Source organism: Schistocerca serialis, chromosome 1, assembly GCF_023864345.2.
Source record: "Schistocerca serialis cubense isolate TAMUIC-IGC-003099 chromosome 1, iqSchSeri2.2, whole genome shotgun sequence".
NCBI lineage: Eukaryota > Metazoa > Arthropoda > Insecta > Orthoptera > Acrididae > Schistocerca > Schistocerca serialis.
Window position 1 is genome coordinate 1,043,646,126 of NC_064638.1, and position 12,260 is coordinate 1,043,658,385.

General features: G+C 38.8%; 1 protein-coding gene across 1 annotated transcript in view; it reads right to left on the reverse strand.

Annotated features, from left to right (window-relative positions):
* LOC126458809 (parathyroid hormone/parathyroid hormone-related peptide receptor-like) overlaps positions 1-12,260 on the reverse strand; it is a gene marked incomplete at its 3' end in the record, with an annotated part of 611,649 nt that overhangs the window by 458,294 nt on the left and 141,095 nt on the right. The window contains exon 2 of the mRNA XM_050095819.1: positions 5,538-5,610. The remainder of the gene's footprint in view (positions 1-5,537; positions 5,611-12,260) is intronic.

The window sequence follows — 12,260 nt, forward strand, 5'->3', positions numbered from 1 at the left end:
TTGATTGCAACGATCGAAGAGACTGATTCCAAACAATCACGATACCAAACTAAATAATTTTGCTATGCAAGAACAAACATCACAATAAAACCAGTGGGGGACTTTCACAAGCATTGAAATTAGTGTTGTAACAAAAATTTCGTAAAAAGAACAGCTAAATTTTGTTGCATCAAAGAGTTGACGGTTCAGTATTAAATGGAGAATACTACTTGTTTTCACTAACACAGAAAAGATTACAATGTATATGGTTGCATTCATAAAGTCCTTGTATTATTTTCATTTATCACAAAGACTGCAAAAATTCATTCAAACAGTACGTAAGTGTTCGAGTGAAAGATGTTGTGTAATACACATCAGTTAAATACCTTTCAAGCTAATTGAAATCATGACAATTACTTTATTGTAGACAGAAAGATATGTCTCTAGAAGGCTGTATTTCACGTTTCTGGCCTGTGCAGTGCACGAAGTAGTTCCAAATACACTGACGAAAAAATCGCAGCCCCAAGAAGGAGTTGTAAGACATTAACGAAAATTGGAAGCCTTTTGTGTAAATCGGAAAGATGTCTATTCAAATTTCACGCCAGTCGCATAAGCATGGCGTTAGTAGCGCCTCTATGAGGATACAAATCAGGTTTTCCTGAAACACGCGCTGTAACGGTCGTAAGCATTAGTTCCCTTTAAGACTGGACGTGGTGAATTGTTTAAAGCGACAACGGTCCCGTTATCAACATCTCACTGAGTTTGAATGAGGTTCCTCCCGAATACGAGTCCAGTATGCTCACAACTGCGCTAGTGGCTGCTGGCTGCGGTGGTCACGGGAATGTACGGTAGCAAGAAGACCGAGCTCCGGATAGCCCCGTGGCACTACCGAGACAGAAGACCGTCGTGTTTGTTGTATGGCTGTGCCACATGTTATTGCATCTGCAGCAGCAGTTTGACCAGCAGCTGGCATCACACTGACAAACCAAACCGTTGCAACTCATTTCCTTAGAACAGCTCCGAACCAGACGCCCCATAGCATTCCACTGATCCCGAACAACCACCATTTGCTACCTCACTCGTGTCAAGCGAGAGCTCATTGGAGGTTGGAGAACGGGGTGGAGGTCCGTTGTGTTTTCTGATGAAAACTATTTCTGCCTAGGTGCTAATTATGGCTGTGTGTTAATTAGTAGGAGGCCAGATGTGGGCTTGCGACCAGCCTATCGACTGGAGTTATCGACTAAGTTGCGATTCAGTACGACAGCAGGAGCACTCTTGTGGTTATTCCACGCATACTGCCAGCAAATTTCTACTTCAGTCTGGTGATTCGACCTGTTCTGCTACCATTCATAAACAGCATTCCTAAGGGTGTTTTCCAACAGGATAACGCTCGACACATACCGCTGATTAAACCAACACGCTCTACATTGTCTCGACATGTTGCCTTCGACTGCTTTATTACCAGATTTGTCTTCAGCCGAGCACATGGGAGGCATGATCGGACGACAACTCCAGCGTCATCCACAAACAACTGAACGACCAAGTGTGTAAGGCACGGAACTTCATCCTAAAACTGACATACGGCAGCTGTACAACACAATACATGCTTGCATTCGACATTCTGGCGGTTATACCGTTTTTAATGTACCAGCATATCGCATTTGCAATGGCTTCTCTCGCGCTTACATTAACCTATAATCTTGGAATGTTATCACTTATATAGGTTAGTCACACGATGTATTCCCGAAATACATCATCGTTTCCTAACCTGTGGTTCGCGCACTCCCACGGCGTTCGCAAAATATTTCAGGGGGTTCGCCAGAACTCTTTTCTATAATCGCGGGTTTCGGTTAGATCTATTAGTGTTTCCTCAGTTTCTGCCGCATTGTCATATTAATAATAAAAACCATTATTATTATTTTAAACTTAAATTAACCCTACAATTCCGCTTGTTACGGAAGTGTAACATCGGGAATTTATCAAGATGTTTCCAAAATAAATTAATGTTTACTACGAATGTCTGATTTACAGCGACAAAGAACGTTAGGAATATATTTGATTTTGCTGCAATGGAAATTTGGTCTGCCAACTTCTTTGTGTTCTAGAAAGACTAACAACAATACCGCGACCCCACGGTTACAGGCCGTTTAATTTTCGACAACAGCCTAGTTCTCCTTTTGGTGTGACAAATGCAGAAAGTACTCAGTTCCGTATCAGAATCGTTTCTACTCACATCAAAATAGTTAACTGGAAGTCTAAAAGGGAAACGGGGTTTAACAAAATCGCCAATTAGTATTGTGTCAACATGTCATTCAACTTCTAGTGATGTGTTTCAAGCCGAAAAAGTGCACCGTGCCGAAAGAAAAGAACGTACGATGATAATTTCATTAACCCTGGATTTTTCATATATAGGTGACAAGAACTGTCCAAGGCCAGATTGTGTTGTTTGTGGCAACATTTTTTGTAGCAGTAGTCCGAAAACGTCTCTACTTAAACGCCATTCCGAAACTAAACACCCTACCCACGTAAAAAAATCTCTTATCTTTTTACACGAAAAGCTGACGAGTGGAAAAATTATTTAGCTACTTTTGTATCCGCTGCAAACAGTAACAATGAGAATGCTCTTGAAGCGTATTATCGCATTAGCTACAAAACTGCTAAAACTACAAAACATCATTCAATAGCTGAAGATTTTGTGCGGCCTTGTATAAATGATGTAGTATAGCACATGTTTGGAGAGTCTTTCACAAAAAAAAAAAAAAAAAAAAAAAAAAAAAAAAAAAAAAAAGGAAATAAATATCGTACCATTGTCCGACAGTATGGTCAACCGCTGTATTAAAGACATGTCAAATTACGTCGAAAATCAGTTTGTGAAAAAAGTTCGTTCCAGTCCTCCTTTTGCGATTCAACATGACGAATCGACTGACGTTGCCAATTTAGCCATTTCGTTATTTTTCGTCCGTTATATTAATGGGAAATCTGAACTAGAGGAGCCACTCGTCTGCAGACTTTTAAAAAAGAGAACTTCCGCTAAAGTTCAATAGACTGGCCTCTCTGTGTAGGCATTTGTTCAGATGGTGCGAAATCTATAACAGGATTTTATTCTGGGTTTGCTGTCAAAGTGAAATCGGTAGCGCCGGAAGCTTCTTGGACACATTGTTACTTTCTTGTGCAGGCTCCTGTTTCTAAATGGAAGCCTTATGGATTGAAATCTGTGCTGAACGACGGAGTCAAAATAATTTATTTCATTAAGGCTCGCCCTACAAATTCCCGCATCTTCGCAGAGATTTTGGGTAAATGGGAAGCATTTATATTTATTTTCTCACACTGAAATTGGATGGCTCTCTCGAGGTAGAACAGGTAGAACTATATTACGAGATCAGTGAAAAAACAGTCTAGATCACGATGATTACTTTATTAAAATGACCGGTTTCGGCCTAGTCTTACGCCCTCTTCAGAGAGCACCATCATCTCAAGTTGACGTATGTGTAGTCAGTTGACCTCGGTCGCTGAAATTGCAGTTTCAGCGACTGAGGCCAACTGACTGTTCTATGCATCATCAACTTCAGCTGATGGTGCTTCTGGAGATGGCGTAAGACTAGGCCGAAACTGGTCATTTTAATAAAACAACCATCGTGATCTAGACTGTTTTTCCATTGATTTTATGTAGCTTACAAGGTCACTGTTCCCCAAAAATGTTATTAAAAATTTTGAGAACTATTTCCAGACTGTATGAGCTTCAACACGAAGTTGTCGTTTTTCTCTCCAGCCTTGCCTTCCACAAAGCAAAGTGTGGCAGGTGAAATCTAGCTTGAGACTTTAGCTTATTTCGCAAGCATGTTCTCAAAAATCAACAGTTTACGCTTATCTGTCCAGGGGTCAAATATGAACATTTATATTCCGCAAGACCATATAGAATCATTCATTAAAAACTTAATTTTTGGGAAACGTGTTTCAATAGGAATCAAAGCGAGAGTTTCGATATACTTCACGGCTTCCTGGTGGAAAATTATCTTTCTTTGGACGAAAAATCAAGAAGAGGTTAAAGAACTTTTCAAGGGACTTGGAAGAAACCTTCGGAGAATACATCTATGTTATGTCCAATAATTACTATTGGATTCGCAATTCTTTCGAAGAGTCAGCAGTTTTAAAATCCACAGAAGCGTAAATGAAAAAGAGCGGCTTCTTGAAATTTCTGTTGATTTTCAGTTGGATAAATGTTATAAATCTTCCTCGTTAACTGATTTACTGTTAAGTTTAAAGGAGATTGCAGTGTTAGCGAATAAAGCCATAATGGCTTTATTACTCTTTCATTCACATGTTCCTGCGAAAAGTCGTTTTCTTCAAAAGTCTAAACAAAAACAGACTTCGTGGTGAAAGTAATTTCTGTTCCAAGGAAAGCAGGCGCAAACCTCTGACTGATTCCCAAGGTAGAGGTGCGTAATTCCAATGAAAACCTATATTTCTAGGCCCACGCGTAGTGTAACTTTGAAGTCGTAAGTAACCAGAGTAACTTTAGGTTTTAACCGATAAGGGTTTAGTTAATTTAAGGTTATTACACCTTTTGCTCGGAATTAGATTTTAAGCATGTTCATTTACTGTATGTACATTTAAAAGTCAGTGGTTCATCCAACACAGATCGTAAAAGGGATTCGCGAGACGGAAACCTTGGGAACCGCTGTTCTGCATTAATTATTTCATGGTGTTGGAATTTTTTCCATCATTTTTCTTAGGAAAGATGAGAAAACTAGATCGAGTCAAGCACTGCCAGGAGATGCAAATTATTGGGGATGTACCATATATAGCGTCTATCAGCTCATTTTCATGTCTGATAGCGATCTTAATTGCATCAATTATAACTGAATGCACCTCGTCAGAGCCTTTCAGAGTTTTTAGAGCATATTACAATTAGTACGCAGCTTCAAAGCATTTGTTTTACATTTTATTGGATACATGGAACATCGTAATTACCACGCATAAGTTAAATACTAGTTTTGCGTTTTTACTGGGTTACGAACCAGTCACCGCCTAATCAGACTGTCGATCGTATTCTACTCTAAATTACTATTTTCTTAAGTCCCGAGACTTTCCCAAGAAGTGTACTCTGTAGTTATTTTACCCATATTTTAGAAGTATCCCTTCGATCTTTCAGGATTGATTGGGGTGGCCTATTATGCGCAATGCGAGTGTGGTATTTAATTTTGGTGAGTTCGACTGCCTACACATTCCATTGGCAGTTAATAAGCCCATTCGAGATGTTGCATCGCACAATCATGGACACATTTAGCAGCAATGATACTTAACATTAAGGAATATACAGCAATGTCTCTAATCGACCGAGACTGAACGTTTCAAAAATTTAGGTTTTTTTCTGAGTACAAGTAGAAAGCATTGAAGTGTATAAAATTTTTGTACCTATCCAAGAGAATAAGAATGGTTGAACTGTAGGCTACACGTAAGGAATGAGAAGTAAACAATACACCACTAATAATTAAAAGTTATTACAGAGACAATAAATGAAGAAAATTGTGAAACGAGCATGCGCATTGCGTACTTACCGTAGTGCTGTGTCACACATGAGCCAGTTAGCTATGCGGAACTCTTTGTCAAAGTCTCAAACAGCTTCAGCACCTGCGAAACATTACATACTCAAATAATTTCTTGTTTATTATCTCATAGGTTTCGCTGTTATTCTATTACATGTAAATGTTTTAACTGATAGTCTGACTAAGTAAAAAGGTGCTTAAAAATTAAAGTCAGGTTGATATGAAGGTCGTCAGAGTCGAAGCAGTAGCTAAGGTTGCCTAAAGAGGTTTGGCAAATACGAGAACTATCAATGCGTTACCAGAGATGATTTGGACGCATATCTTTCCTAGCACATGTTCGTTATCATAATAGTTGTGCAATCTGACAGGGAACTTATTTATAGGAGGATATAAATTGTCTTTCATCAACGAACGATAGAGACCATTGACTGTAATGCTAACGAATTGCACCGCAAACATCTTATTTTAAAATGAAAGCGATGAGTAGATTGAAAAAAAAAAAGGAAGTAAACAGACGATTGATCATTCCAATGAAAAATTAAATTTTCGATTAGAAAGAAACCTACTACTAACACTAGAAATGGGGAAAACTTTATTGGCGTATATTGTCAGTAACAGTGACCCTATATGAGCACAGCTATGAAAAACTGCGCAATATACTCAGTGAACAGTAACAAACGTGCTGTTGGAACAGGAACTGTAATAAATGAGGAAGAGAGACACATTTTCGTATCGTACCTTGTCTAGCAATATATTTTTGTAATTTGTTTGTTCTTGATTTTATGATATCGACAACTGCCACGGAGGTCGCCCATTTCGGAAGTTGTATTCTCCGACAGTAGTTTCTCTTTGATCGTGAGTGAAGACCACCAATCCCCTACGTCATGCAGTAGTCAATGCCATCATTAAGTCACCTGTTCAACATCTCTACGTAGGGTGGTAATCTTGGGATTAGTCACACCCGTATTTTGTTTACACAACAGTGCCCCACTAACAGTCTTTGACGGTATTTTTCCATCTGGCTTTTCGAGCAAATTGCTCGACTTTATTCGATGTTCCATTATCTTCTTTCCTTCTTCTGATCATTAAGCTAATACCCGCTGAAAGACCTAGTTTATTCCATTTTTATACTAACGAACAATAACTCATTTTGAAGCATGAATCATTATCACCAGTCTATTATTTTAAAACAGTGCTTTATGTAGCATTACTAACTAATTTAGAGCTTTGCTCATTGTCAAGTACATAAAAGATGTAGGTATGTCGTCCTCGTAAGTTGTGTAAGGTAAAAGCCACTTCCCGTGGGCAGTTATACGTAGAATGGTCATAAGTGTAGGCGACCTTGCAATTAGATTATTATTGCAGATAATTTTTATGAAGTTATTGTAGAGAGTTGTTGAAAAAGCATTTGAGAATTACTTGCTGTGACGTAATGTTTCACCTCAGAGGCGTACCTGGCGAAACGCATATGTAATTTTCTTCTGAAGCGATACGGATTGAGGTATGGGTCCACATGCCCTCCTGAAACGTGTGGCTTCATATTACTAAAGAACTTCAGCTCATCGCAATTTCTGCTGTACCATTTTATCTGATCTACTAAATGAAATTTGCGATATAGATGCAATACGTGATCACAGACTTGTTTTTCTAACAGCATTTGCTGTCTATTATCGTGTGGTGTTATCACTATAATTTTATACTGAAGTATTGTAGTATGTATGGAAACCCAATACTCGCTTTCTGATAAGTTCTACATAACACATTATGTTATTTTCCAGTGTATGTGGCTGTACCTGACATTGAAAGACTTACCGTAGGCTCTTATTCAACGATTTTATTCATCCAACACCTTACAAATTACGGTACCACAGTAAATGGAAACAGAATGTTACTATGCCAAAGAGGGGCTTCAAAAACGATGAATCTCAAGCCAGGGAAAGAGAAGGAAATTTAATTTATTTACTCATTACATAAATATAAGCCGGCTGTAGTGACCGAGCGTATGTTTACGTTATTCGATGCAGTTCCGCCGTCCGTTACATGTTCATGTCTTCATTTGATGTCTGGAGTAATTTTGAGGTTTGTGTTACAAACAAAAATTGTATATAAAGTTTCCGTGACAGCAGCACCCAGTACAAACACGAAAGCATACCTAACGTATCCCAGTATGGCTGCTATCAATGTGTCCACCACATCATTACTGAAAAACGAAAACTGAGTGCCATTTGAAGTGTTCAACAGCTGTAGCTTTCACACCAACCACTCTGTAGAGACTATAAAATACTCCGTTTGTAACAGCCCCTCTTCAACCTAGGCATCTTCTCTCGTAATCGTGATGTCGTTGTTGTGGTATCATCCAAGCCATTCGTAATAAGTACAAATTTGGCTTTAAATCAGGTTATCTTCTACACACTGTTAGTTAAATGTACAAAAGGTTCAATGCATAAAAATAAAATTGAGCGTCGTTCGCTGGTTACTGACACTGTTGTTGATTCAACTGAGATGACAATAAAAGTGCTGAAAACATACCAAAGCAAAAATTCCCACAAAAAAAAGTGAATTACAATATTGTTCCTATATACATCACATGATTTCATCTGATTAGAGTAGTACAAATATCAAATCGAATTTGGCCCAGTAAATGTCTATTGAAAGTTATCGATGCATTGTTCTGTTTAATAAATAATAACGACAGCATCATCTTTTAGATGATCGAGGTGTTTCGACTTCGTGTTTTTGGATGACATACCTCAATTGTTTCCACAGAATTTTTAAGGAAAGTGTGAAAAATTAAGATGAGCAATGATGTCGTATATGATTAGGTAAGATTAGTTTGTTGTAGATGTCCTCACAAATCTATTATGTCACTGCGAATAATGTATCATTCTAACTTGCAGCAAATGTTAGTAATATTGGACCTAACTTCTAAAAACTTAAACAAATGCTAAAACTTGATTCACCCGTTGTTAGCTGGTGGAACAATTTAAACAAAATGAATAATATGGAAAGAGAGTGATGATTTCAGGCAATGTTATATTGTAGCCAGAAGTGTATGTTACGTTACATCAGAATCAATTTTAGTGAAAATGAGGTTTTGACGAAAGAGAAAATAATTCAACAGAATTTTCTCCTAATATATACAAACTACAACAAGCTCTACACTTACAACGTGTTGTATTGGTCTTGTGATGTTACCTTTGATTGCGATTGATAAAAATCAGCGCCGGCCGCGGTGGCCGTGCGGTTCTAGGCGCTCCAGTCCGGAGCCGCGCTGCTGCTACGGTCGCAGGTTCGAATCCTGCCTCGGGCATGGATGTGTGTCATGTCCTTAGGTTAGTTAGGTTTAAGTAGTTCTAAGTTCTAGGGGACTGATGACCACAGCAGTTGAGTCCCATAGTGCTCAGAGCCATTTGAACCATTTTGATAAAAATCAAGTCTCAGACACCAATCATTTATGCCAAAAGCCTAGACTGTGCATTTCATGAGAACCCTGTTACGAAATTAATGGCTGAATCGATTTCAGGTCTCTGGTCCAAAAGATTATTTGTGGTATCAGGTTTTTGTAACTACGTGCAATGGAAATATTGTAAAATCAAAGCGTATCGTCATAGCACAGTATTTATTTGGTAAGCCCACAAAATAAGGTTGTAGTCACAACTGGTATTGGACATGTTGTTGCGCTATTACCAACCAACACCACGTTGACAAGTTCGCAGATAATTGTTGCAGGTCTACAAGTCCCACCACAATATCACTTCAATCATAAGTGGCGCATGGTGTCTAGTAAAAATATATTTCAATATATTCTTCTCCGCCCCCCCCCCCCCTTTTCGGTTTAAAGGACGTGGTACCACTAAATGAAGTATAATCACATTTTTATAACAGAAATAGGCTGCCTGAAGACTAGTGCTATTTTAATTGACATATACTCAAAGGAGTTTTTTGTTACATCTTAAATTTGTTTGAATGCCTTTTAATGTGGTACTTATTTATAACGGTGTCTGAAAAAACAGACGTTGACGACGATCTTACAGGTATATTAAATCCGTGAAATTTATTCACAGTTGCGGAAATTCTTTGTAATTGACTACCTTAGTTATTAAGGTATTACCTATTTGTTACGTATAAAATTAATACCGTACCAGGATTCGAACCCGGATATCCCACGTATCGTGACTGGTAGCCTTACCATTTCAGCTATCCGAGCACACTTCCATGACGGACGCAAGCTTCAACAGACATTGGCGGCGATCTTAGCAACTGTATAAAATTTATGAAGTTTATTCGAAATTATGGAATCTTTGCGAGCGATGTGGTCGTAGAGAGTGACATATGGAACTGCCGATGGGTCCTGGACTAGTGTTCGGGTAGCAGAAGTGATTAAGGCATTCGCTCGTGACAAGTGAGAAATCTGGGTTCGAGTTCCGGTCTGGCACAAATTTTAATCTCTCGGCGATAGGTAATACCCTCATACCTAATGCAGCTAATTTCAGAACCATTTTGCAATTGCCAATAAATGTCATATATCTGTGAGGTAGCTTTGCAGCAACCACACTTGAATACAGTATTATTTCTACAAACTTGTGTGCTGTCTTAGCAAAACAAAATAAATCAAAGGTTTAAGAAATTTGAAATTAAAAATTTTGTGTAATGTGTCTTATCTAAGCGAATTTTCGTACCGCTTCTAGAGCTGGGCTCAGATATTACGAGCCTGTAATATTTCCGAAGTCCAGAAGAATTTAATATTATAATTTATATTTCACCAATGTTAATTCAGCTTATGCATTTGGGTGTCTGTTGTATGCGTAAAACATGATCTTTTCTCCTCCAACATATGCTGAATAAATATTTTTTGCTGGATAGTCTTGTAACTGATTTTAATATTGCACAAAATCTTCCTTTATCAACATTTGATGAAATTTTGGTATAGTCCTGCATCAAACCTATAATCCTTCAATTTTTGTAGATCCTTGGTTCATTGTGGCAAAAGATGGAGTGATGAATTTAACTGTTCGCAACATTTGGAATGTGGATTTCTTAAATGAATCCTAAAATAGCAGTTTCAGAAGGATGATATGGCATCGGGTGTGGAATCAGCAACCAATCAACAATGTTGTGTTGTTGCCAGAAACAGGCCTGATGTACAAGAAAATAATTGGAAATCACTCTATATAAATTTTCTTTAGGGTCAAAGAGTTTAATACTGTAAGTAACGATCTAATCTGCTTCGATAATCCACTATGTTGTCATATCAAAGAATGTGCATCAGTTAATTTTTAATGTTATTTGTATATTTGTCAAACTTTTGTTCATTCACTTTATTTCTTTTAGTGTAAAAGCAGCACAGAGAAACGATAGTCATTTCTGTGGCATCTCCAGATCTACTCAAGGAGGAACGTGAGCGGAGTGTTGTATCGCCACTGGCTACCAGTTAGATTCCAGAAGCGCCCACTCCAGCGCCAGTCCGCTGACACGTTCGTGGCTCGATTACTGGAGTCCAAGAATAGTTCGCAGAGTGGGGACATGCGTGCCGTCCCTGCCCATAGTCCTCACACGCTACCACGAACCCAAGTCAACGTACAGGCCAACCACATGACGTTACTTCTTATCCCATTAGTCACAATGAAGTAACGTTGACGCTATGTTGCAGCGTTTACCTGAGGGAATGTTCGCATTAGTATTCTTCAGTACTTTAGTGGTTTTGATATTGCCTCGAAGTTAATTATTTCATGGAAACCTTAACTAATTAAAAATTTTATTTTTGTTTTGATCAAACAGGGGCGGCCGGGGTGGCCGAGCGGTTCTAGGCGGTTCAGTCTAGAACCGCGCGACCGCTACGGTCGCAGGTTCGAATCCTGCCTCGGGCATGGATGTGTGTGATGTCCTTGGGTTATTTCGGTTTAAGTAATTCTAAGTTCTCGGGGACTGATGACCTAAGATGTTAAGTCTCATAGTGCTCAGAGCCATTTGCACCATTTGATCAGACAGGGCCACAAAAATGAAAAGAACTTTGTAACCTTGACGAAAATACCACAAGGACCGGTTAACTCACCATTTTTAGTCAGTTTTACTAAAAGCAAGATAACATGAATAAAAAATTCGAGCAGAAAAGAGATTGTACACGTAATCCATCTCCTTGACAGGTACAACATATTTTCAAGTAGCACACGATAATGTGGCAACCTTTGTGCCATGTCCAATGGGCTGTTAACCGTATTCTGGTAAAAGGCACAAGGGTCTAAGTCGTACCCGCTCACCACCACGTAATGAACCTGAAGTGTCACAAGCCAAATAATTATATTATTCTTCGTTCTGGGAAATAAAGTTGAATTCGGATGCAGGAGAATCTCACCGGAGATGTTCGGTGCCGTCGTCGTGGCTACAAAGACCAATTGTCAGCGGAGCCAACTCATATGTGTGTGTCCACAGGTGACCATAAAAAGACATATTGTAACTGTTTCATGGCAACGACTGCATCGGTCTACCTCACAAAGACCAATGCAAAAAAATTCAAACGTTGGTACGTTATATACGACTTGGTACCATGAAGACGCCAGTTCCATCGGAAAATAATTAGGCTGACAATGGACCAAACAACCTTTCAGTCCATCTCTACAGACAGGATTCAACAGACGAAACGCAATTTGGAAACGTCCAGCGACATAACAGCATTTTTACAGAGAGATGCAATTGGGAAAGAATATCAACCCTGAAATAACTCATATCAATAAAAAA